The sequence below is a fragment of the Cajanus cajan genome, chromosome 8 (genome assembly GCF_000230855.2).
Source record: "Cajanus cajan strain Asha chromosome 8, NIPB_CcT2T_4, whole genome shotgun sequence".
Lineage (NCBI taxonomy): Eukaryota > Viridiplantae > Streptophyta > Magnoliopsida > Fabales > Fabaceae > Cajanus > Cajanus cajan.
Genome location: NC_138524.1, coordinates 13,431,379 through 13,441,757, shown reverse-complemented (window position 1 = coordinate 13,441,757; position 10,379 = coordinate 13,431,379). Strand labels below are relative to the sequence as shown.

General features: G+C 29.7%; 1 long non-coding RNA gene across 1 annotated transcript; it reads right to left on the bottom strand.

Annotated features, from left to right (window-relative positions):
* Positions 1-328: 328 nt before the first annotated feature.
* On the bottom strand, positions 329-1,631 carry LOC109816866 (uncharacterized). The gene is made up of 3 exons (XR_002241301.3): positions 1,421-1,631; positions 829-1,205; positions 329-718 (listed from the first exon to the last, which is right to left on the bottom strand). It is a non-coding gene; the product is annotated as an uncharacterized LOC109816866 (long non-coding RNA).
* Positions 1,632-10,379: the final 8,748 nt, after the last annotated feature.

The following is a 10,379-nucleotide window of genomic DNA, read 5'->3' as shown; positions in this document are numbered from 1 at the left end:
AAACCCTATATATGATAGAAAAGACTGCCTTAATTGATGTTTTGTTATATATCATGAGAGAATATTTAATTCTATCCAAGTATCTTCATTCGGTTCAATTCAATGCATTTTCCAACAATTTTTTATTTCCTTATTTACATCAAATAGAATCTCATACTAAGATAGTTTTAGAAGAAGCTTGTGAAATTCGTCATTAATTAGTCCAAACGATAATCCAGACATATATAAGCGTGTCCTGTGGTTTGAAAACCTGACAACAAATTCAATGAAACTGACCACCGTCCAACTAGCTCTTAATATTGTGTTAGGTAGTACTACTAATCAAATCTGATGAAAGAGAAAACTTATCTTCCGAATTAATGTTGAAAGTTACAAATCATAGCCAAAAAAGAAAAAAAAAACCATATATTTTCTTAGTTAATTCCCGGTCAAAAACACAACTCATTGTGTAAGGAAAATATCACCGACCAGAAATACTCTTAAAACTCGTCAATTATACATTAGCTAATAGTATTATTTTCCGCTTATCATACAAAAATAAAAATACATGCATCCTTTCATATTAGTGTAAGATCTAGAAACCCCACATATCATCTGTACCAATTTCATAATCCCACAACTCAGGCTGTGTTTCCACATCACTGCAGGATCCATTCACAAACCTTTTCAATCTCTCACTCACTTTGGTTGCTCCGAATTGAAGAAGAGATTGAGGAATCTGCATATATAAACAATTAATTAAGCTTTTTTAAAATTATAGAGTTATAGTGTATTTTAACTAAGAAGAACAAATTAAACATATGAATATGATCGATGATGCATATATACCTCTGCATGCACAACATAAAGCAGCGAGTCTCCAGTGTGTGAGAAATTGGCACTTCTAACATCAATGTTCTCTTCATGCAGCATTCGAATGATTTCATGGAAAATGAATTGGTAATCCAACCCACAAGTGAGAACAACTTCCAGAGAGGAACCAACTTCGTGAATCTCAAGTTGTGGAGATTTTGGTAACGTTGCAGCTAAATTATTAGAAGTGGATGAATTGGAGAAGCAACCACGAGATCTCTTCCTAACTCCCTGCAACCTCTCTTTCTTCTCCTGCTCCACCTTCACCTTCGCCTCCAAACTCTTTATGTAGTTGATTGCCTCATCCACTTGGTCAGGCAGTGGTAATGCGGGTCAGGCAGTGGTAATGCTTCCTAAATCATCATCAACATCACATCTCAAATCATTAACACTATACTATCAATTAATCAATCAGAAATCATTGTTAAAACAATTATTATTAAAATCAACAAATTTATCATCATTCATAACGGTTTATGATCAGATACTAACGTAGAAAGCATATGATAACATACAAAATTTATAGCTACTCTTCAAAACATAATGCCACTAAAGGAAATTAGGCAACCTTGGGGTTATAGCTAGGGAGAAGAGAGTTGAGTTTGTTGTAGAGGATCTTCATCTGGTTTCTTCGGTTTTTCTCTACGAGCCTTCTTTCAACCTTGGTTGAAGAGGGTTGAATTCCAAGATGATCCATTAATATGAGTGATGAAGTGGTTTAATTTTCTACCAAGGTGTGAGTTGAGGAGGTTATGGATGAATTGGTGAATGGTGTGTGCATGTGGGTGTATATATATGTGTGTGAGTAGTGATAGCGAGAACAATGTGATAGATGACAATGAATGAATGGAATGGTAAGAGGAAGTTGAGAGAAGGGAAACGTCACCTTTTGACGTCACGCTATTGACTCTGCATATCTGAGTCATTTTGCTTTGCCGTCCAAATACACACGTGCCTTTAATAACGCACTTTCCTTGAATTTTGGTCTATGCTACCGCGTAACCGTAACAAAATACTTTTGTGTCATCCTATATTTTAATCATGATTTTTTCAACTTTTTAGAGTTTCAGGTATTGAAATTATATTTTAAAAATATATATTTAATTTTTATTAAAAAATACTAAAACATTATAGAGAACAAAATACTTTTAAATTTTTATGTTCATTTAAAACAAAAATATTTTATGAGAACAATGCCTATTTTTTTTATAAGAGTAAATTTATCTTTCATAAATATGTTTAAGTAAAAAAAATAAAAACTTTGTATGGCAATTACTCTCATTCCTCTTAATTTGGATCATCTCTTACCAACACACAATGTGTATATACAAGATCAAAAGGGTTAAAAATTAAAATAAAAATTAAACTAGACTTTTAAATTAAATTATGACATCTTTAATGAATAAAGAAGTAATAAATCTTTCAGTCAAAAAATAAAGTATATTATAATAAAATAAATTAAGAAAATTTTGTCATAAAGTGAATAAAATTACACAATAAAATAAAATATTGATATATTTTAACATATTAGATATAAACCATTATCCAACGGATTTAAATTTTAATATATTAAATATAAATCCATCAGAAATATTTCATCAATAATATAATTTTTTTTACGATTTTTTTTTCTGTGAAATATAAATTTTTCGACAGATTTGTATCCGTTGGTAATTTACATTTTTCTTGTAGTGTATGATGATGTCGGTCGTGAATCAAGTAGAGAATTTTTGCCTTAAATAAGGTTGGGCATGACACTTTGCCACACCAAGCGCAAGATCTCAAGAGCCTCTACCTTATCCACGTCAAGCATAGGTTGTGTAGCACCAGGTGTGAGCGAGGTAGAAAGTTTCCTTCCTAGATGACATTGGGCATTGAGTGTGTGGCAAGCGTTGATGGTTGAATGAAAATATTCTATTTGGTTGATGAATTATTTAACATGAGTATAGTAGATTAATCTATAATATGTTTTAAGTTTCTTAATGTTGATATATGATGGTAATTAAAGATGATGAATGGTTGAGAGTTGAAAGTAAGTTGAGTTGTATGTTGTGTGTTGGTGGTGTAGTTGTGTTAGAAATGTTATATGAAAGAAGTTGTTATGTTGTTGAGATGATAAACGTTGAGAATGATTTAGACATTTAGGCATAGTGTTATTGAGCTATGTTTATCAACCTAGGGCTAGAAGAGAAATTTTTTTTAAAGTTACATATCTCATTATATGGATATTATGTTGTGGTATTCTAAGAGTCCAATTTGCTGAAAATTCTTCTTGGGAAGTTGATCCTTGAAGGGGACAGTTGAGTATCATTTAGGACCTTACGTTGGTACCATGTGTGGCAAGGTTGAGACACACGAGTATAAAGCAATCATAATAATAAGGGTAAGGTTGAGCTATATTGATTACAAGTGACCCATCAAGTAAAATACGAAGTCAGGAACTTAGTTTTTAACAGAGTATTAGAAGGGTGTAGTATTTGGAGGGGATTCGATGGACTATCTCATAGGAGGCTTAGTTAAGCTAACTAATATCGTGGTAGGCTTATATCCAGTTGTTCTACCCTAATAGTGGTACTAGATTTTCTTGTTTAAGTGGTGACATTTGAGAAACCAAGTTGTTGTATTGTGAATTGATATTCAATTTGTTGTTGATCTAGCAAACCCAAAAAGATCATCCTCTGTTGTTGGTTCAGTAGAGCCAAGCCACTTAAACTGCTTACCTTGTGTTGTAGGAGATCTTCTAGTTAAAATGCATGACGACGCATGTAGTGTTGTGTTGTATATGTTGTGTTATTGTGATGAAAAATTTGAGAACTTGATGTAGAGATGTTCGAGTTAATACTATGCTATGGTAGCCTGAGTTGTTCATATTGATATAAATTGATTGTGTTGTGACGTCATATGTTGATAGTGTTAAAGGTGCAATGAAGATGTGTTGATATATATATATTAGTGTGTTGATGTTTTGTGTTGTATATATGTTGTTTTCTTTAAAATCTATCTTACCCTTGCGTGTTTCTATATGTAGAATTGTGATGATCATACTTGCTAGGAGAACAAAGTAGGGGTAAGTTTCTAGGAGAGTTATTTTGGAGGTTAGTTTAAGACTGACGATGCTAATATTTTGTGATACCTTAAAGTAACTAGTTGGTAGTAGGAGTTGTTTGATTGACAACTTAAGTTGTATAATTTACTTTTACTGAATTAATGTATCTATGTTACATATATTATTGTATATGTAGATATATAATTATAAGATATTGAGTTATTTTTTCGTTGCTATTTATGTGTCATTAAAGGTAAGGGTTAAGTCGGGTCATTACAAAAAACAAAAAGTACAATTTTGTGGTAAAGATAAGAAAGATTATAAAGATGGTCACAATAATGAGAATTGAACCTAGATCCACTTGCTTCTAACTATCTCAACTCCTCCCCACCCAACCACTAAATTAACCCTAATGGTTAAACAAAAAGTACAATTTAACATAAATCTATAATATAATTTATATATTAAAAATATTTGACTGACAACTTAGATTGTATAGTTTACTTTTATTGAATTAATGTATCTATATATTACATATATTCCTGTATCTATAGATATAAAATTCTAAGATATTGAATTATTTTGTCACTGCTATTTACATGCCATTAAATGTAGGAGTCATATCGGGTGGTTACAAAGAACAAAAAATACAATTTAGTTTATAAATATTCAACATAAATATATAATATAATTTATATATTCAAAAATATTTAACTATAAGTTTTAATTGTAATATAATGTATATACTCATAAATATTTATTATAAAAATTCAGGTATATAAAATAAACATTAATTCGTGCATTGCTTATTAGTAAATAAATAATAAATAATTCTATATAATGAAATACTATTTAAATTAATTATACTAAAAATTAGTGAGCATGTTGGTGATGTATTTGAATATATTCATGTGAGAGTATATCTTATGAGTTGTTTAAAATTTTACCACCAAAGTGAAAGTATAATGAGTTATGTATAATAGTTGCTTAAATATGATATGATATGACAATGTGGATCAATAAAGGGATATAAGATATATGTATAAGATACACCAATTGTGAGTCTTTTAAGTAGAATTTTGGTTAAAATCTTTATGTGGTCCCTTATAATATTTTTTTGTTTCAATTTAGTCCCACTTTAATTTTTTGTTTCAATTTGGTCCTCAATAATTTAAATTATTGCAATTTGGGACTTCCATCCAAATGATTCAAATGGAGTTAACTGTTGGCCACGTGGATGCCAGGTGGATGCCACGTAGATGCCACATAGATGCGTAGGTAGATGCCAAATTTCTTGAATACACCTGGAACCAGAACGGCCCGTTCTGGTTGTACTCTTGGTGTGTTAATTTTGTACTTGGAACGGGCCGTTCTGAAGGGACGTTCTGGATTCAGAACGGTCCGTTCCAGAATGCCAACTTCATGCAACCAGAACGGCCCGTTCTAGTTTCAGAACGGCCCATTCTGATGCACTCATGGTGTGTTATATTTACATTTGGAACAACCCGTTCCAGTTACAAAATCAACACATAACATGTGCAAGCAGAACGGGCCGTTCTGGTTTCAGAACGGGTCGTTCCGTTTCCAGGTGTATTCATGAAATTTGGCATCCATATGTGCATCTACGTGGCATCCACGTGGCCAACAGTTAACTCCGTTTAAATCATTTGGACGGAAGTCCCAAATTGCAATAATTTAAATTATTAGGGACCAAATTGAAACAAAAAATTAAAGTGAAAGTAAATTGAAATAAAAAAATATTATAAGAGACCAAATTTTAACCTAGAATTTTTTATTGAAAATTGTAATAAAATTATATAAAAGAATATGCAATTATACTTTTCAATAAAAGCTTTTTATTTTTTATTCCTTAACGAATGTCAACACTTGTCAGCATTTTCCTTTAAAAAAAATGTTTGTACTAATATCTTTTTAGGTTTTTCTAAATGACATTCTACCTCTTCTAATTTTCATTAATATGTTAACCAAAAGATAGGTCTCAAATATAAGAACAATAATAACAAATTCACGTTAACTAAAAAATTAGTTATAACATCGTTTAATTTCACTGATCACATTTTTAAAAAACAATAATATACTTTTTCTAAACTATCCTTCATTAAAATTTTATATTAAAAATAAAAAACATCACTGAAAATGTAATTTCAACTTAATGAAATTTGAAACAAACACGTATTTTTTTTTCTTTTGTTGTATATTCAAAATCAAAGAAAATATTAGAGAGAGTCTTGTCACTTTATCGAATAAAATAAAGGATGTAAATAAGTTTCACTTTTTTAAAAAGAAATATTAGAATTATTCAAGAAGACTTTAAAAGAGGTGAGTATAAATTCTCTTCTTAAAAATAAGAGAGAGAAAAGAGTTAAATAATAAAAGAATATGGAGTTTTAACCGTAGAAATGTTGAGTGAGAATCTATTCTGAAGACCGATTATGAGAAATAGTTTTCAAACATACTGTACTGTTTTGGGCGATTTCTCGGACCCATAGAATGCCTACCTCGGGTTTTGAAGGTCTTGACGGCTGGTCAACTCAGGCTTTGAAAACGCAGCATATTACATGTAGTTATGTTACACATTTTAAGATAAATATAAGGATACTAATGTAAATACACGTTATTTATTATGTTACAACTTGCAATACAACATCATTTATCAACTTATCAACATTTATGTTAGTTACAGCATTAGAATAAAAATAAAATATAAAAAATAAAAAGTAAACATAAGAGGACAGTGAAGTAAATACATATGTTTGTTACAACTTATCTATCAACATTTTTTTCTTAACAGGTGTATATTCGTACAAATATATATTAAATAAAAATATAAAACTTCACCAAAAATAAAAAGTAAAAACAAGTAAGTAATATACATTTAATGTTTGAAGTAGCTGGTAAAACGGACTACCTATTCATTATGAGTCGACTCAATATTGATTACAAGTTATAACGGGTTGAGACAAAAAGATATAGATGAAATTTGGTATCATAAATTGGTGTCCAAACTTCACCTTATTTGGGTCGACCTTTTTTTTTTTTTTTTTCAAATACAAATTTAACAATTATATTTGATAACTATTTTGATAATTATTTTTGTTGATATGTTTTTTATTGTGAAAAATGATTGTATGTTATAAAGTAATTACCTTTATCATTTTATAAAACTGTGTAACTAATTACATGTACACAAGAAAGCTTGAACTATCTCATCTAGTATGAACTCCTATATTTGTTCAAAATTCGAGAGTCAATCTTTAAAGTGGATTATTATTGGAATACTTAGTACAATACAAGTCATTTTTGCAATATTAACATATTTATGACAATTTTTTTTTTTATTTCTCCTTCTCTTTCTTGCTCTCACTCTCACTCACCCTCTCTCCCTCTCTCTCTTTCTCCTTCTATTTCTCTCTCTCTCTCTCTCTCTCTCTCACTCACTCACCCTTTCTTCCTCTCTCCCTCTCCCTTCTTACTTTCATATCTCAATTTGTCTCTCTCTTTTTTGTATTTCATTATTTATTGACCTTATCAATTTTAATAATATTATTAAAATCTATTTTGTTTCTATAGTTTAATGATACTTTTCTAACTTTTTTTTTATTTATTATACAATATTTTTTATTAATTTTTTTATTAGATTTTATATTTAAATAATTTTAGTTATAAGTTTTCAATATTTTAAAATAGTTTGATGTTATATTTATAATAAGATTTGAGTAAATAAATATATCTAATAAATTTATTTTAATAAAAGATATTTTGTAAAAAAAAAATATATACTTAAAATATATTATTTAAAATGATTTTAGTCAAAAAAATTTTCAAACTTAACCTAGACTGCGAACTAGTTTGTCAAGTTAGACCATTTTTAATTAACACCTTTAACTTAAACCCATGATCACCTTAACTAAATTCATATATTTTAAAATAATAAAAAATTGAATTCTTAAATTTAAAAAGAGAGTTATACATGTACAACAACTTACATAATAATATATTTTTTTTTATTTATCTCCATTAGTAATAAATGAAATGACACAAATAGACATAATTAATGATATTATAAAAATTTGTTATATCACCATAGTATTACGATTAAAGTTTGCCTTGTAAATTTGTTATATTAACATAGACTTATTTTTTTATAACAAATTTTTAAATGAGTGTTAAAAAGTACATATGTGTATATGTGGTAACTTCCCACGGTGCTAAATAATTAGTATCAGAGTTGATGGTCTGATTAAGTGATTGGCTCGATGAGTATGATGGTTGGTAGGTGGATCCAAGTTTGGGATCTCTTGTGTCAAAAGTCTTCCTAACGGTGAGTCTATGTGAAAGAGAGACTTCCTAAATAGTGGAGGGTTAGGAGGCGTGTCCCGCTGTCATGAGGGAGGTCATGATAGAGCGGCGGTGAAAGCACTTAGAGCATGAGTGAGCTTTATGGGGCCACCATCGAATAATACTTGTAGTTTCCGCCGCAGGAAAAAGGAGTAAACAATGGTCCTTTGTTTGAGGGGAAGATTGTTGGGATGCAAGCAAAGTCTCACATCGTTCGAACAAGAGGATGAACATGAGTTTATATACACACAGTTGCCTCTGTTGTCTCCATTGGTAGAAAAACTTTTTGAGTGATGTCCAAAAGCAAAACCGTGAGGAATTGAATCTAAAATAGACAATATCTCACCAATATAGAGATATGTGTGGTAACCCTCCACGGTACTCAACAACTTCAAAATAACAACAACAAAAAGACTATATAATTTTAATTTTCTTTAAAATTAATACGTGGAGGGGGGGGGGGGGGGGGGGGGGGAGAAACTTTGTGTACTTTCTGGCTTCTGGTTTCTCTAGTGAAGCTTCGAGGAGACACATAGGATGTTTCGAGGACTAATTCTTGGCAGCAACGTACGCGGCTTCTTGTGTCCATTCTCATTCATTGTTTGTCGTTTTCATTTGAAGATTTAGTGGACGTGTGAGTGAGAACTGAAGACAATTCTTCCCTTTCACTGTTTAAATTGCGGTGCTTCTCGTTCACATTCTCTTCCCCCCTTTTCACTCTACTCCACAATTCTTTCCTTCTTTCTTTTTTTCTTCCTTCCATTCTTTCTAATTCTTCATTTGCCACCACTACACATTGTTCTACTCAGGAGAAACATCGCTTTACACACTTTTTTTTATTTATTTAACAACTCCTATATACAATATTTATTTCGCACCCAATAATATTGTTATATATTACAAAAATATGCTTAATTATTTTTATTTTATCTAATAATAAAATATATATTAAAAGTATAAATATATAACATTCAATATATTAATTATATCACGCCGTACCCTGTGTAACACGTATTGATGTTAGGCATACGTACGGCAGACATTAGAAATAGCATTTTATTAATTATTTTATTTTTTAAAACTTTCATACTATCACAAATGAAAATATCAAAATTGCCACAACAAAAAACTGAAAATATCAAAATTCATTAATGAGATTATAAAATATCAATCCCATAGTATTTATAATACATCAATAACTACTATATTAATTTATACATGAATTATACAATTTATATTTGTATCATCACTATAAGAAAATGGTTATATATTGACACACACATGTATTACTTAAAATTATTCTTATATACACAATAAATATAATATATGTTGGTATATTGTTAAAAAAATGTGAGTATAGATTATATTAACACAAAAAATATGTTCTTTAAATCTTATTCAAAATTAACATTAAAATTGCATGTAAATATATGTTAAATAATTATATACCTATATATATTATATTTATAGTGATATTTTTTGTGTGTCACTATATGTAACATTTTTTGTAATGCATGTAAATTTTTTAATTTAACTGTATTATTATGTTATTGTCAAATTATGAATACCCGTTTCTCCAACAGTGTCCGTACTTTCTAATTAAAGAGTAGTATCAACTTTTCTTATTTGTTGATTAAAAAACACTGTTGCTTTTGATATACAACAGCTTCATGCATGATTCCTCATCTTTTCCACGAAATTGTGGCCTCTCTTTTAGAATTAGAATGAATCCAACCTTAAAAGAAAAGTTAGAGAAAATATGAGCTTTAGTGCATGACGAAGAAGCATGCAGTATATATAACAAATCCTTTCCAAAATAAGGTTTGAGCTGGTAAACACAGGAAGCATCAAAGACTTTGCTCAAGCAATGGAAGTGCATATCCAAGTGTGATCGTGCCGAAATAACAAAGTCGCTTTTGTGCTTCAACTTTAGACTTTGATAAACATTGAACAGATTTCAACTTCATGATTGACCTATGTCTTGAAGGATAGAGTTGACTAATAAGAAAATTTTTATGCTGATATTATTGTACCTACATTTTATGAGACTAGCACAACGATATTTCTCCTACATTACGTCAGAAAAGAGTGCTATTGATAAAACTATTTAGAAAGAATGTTT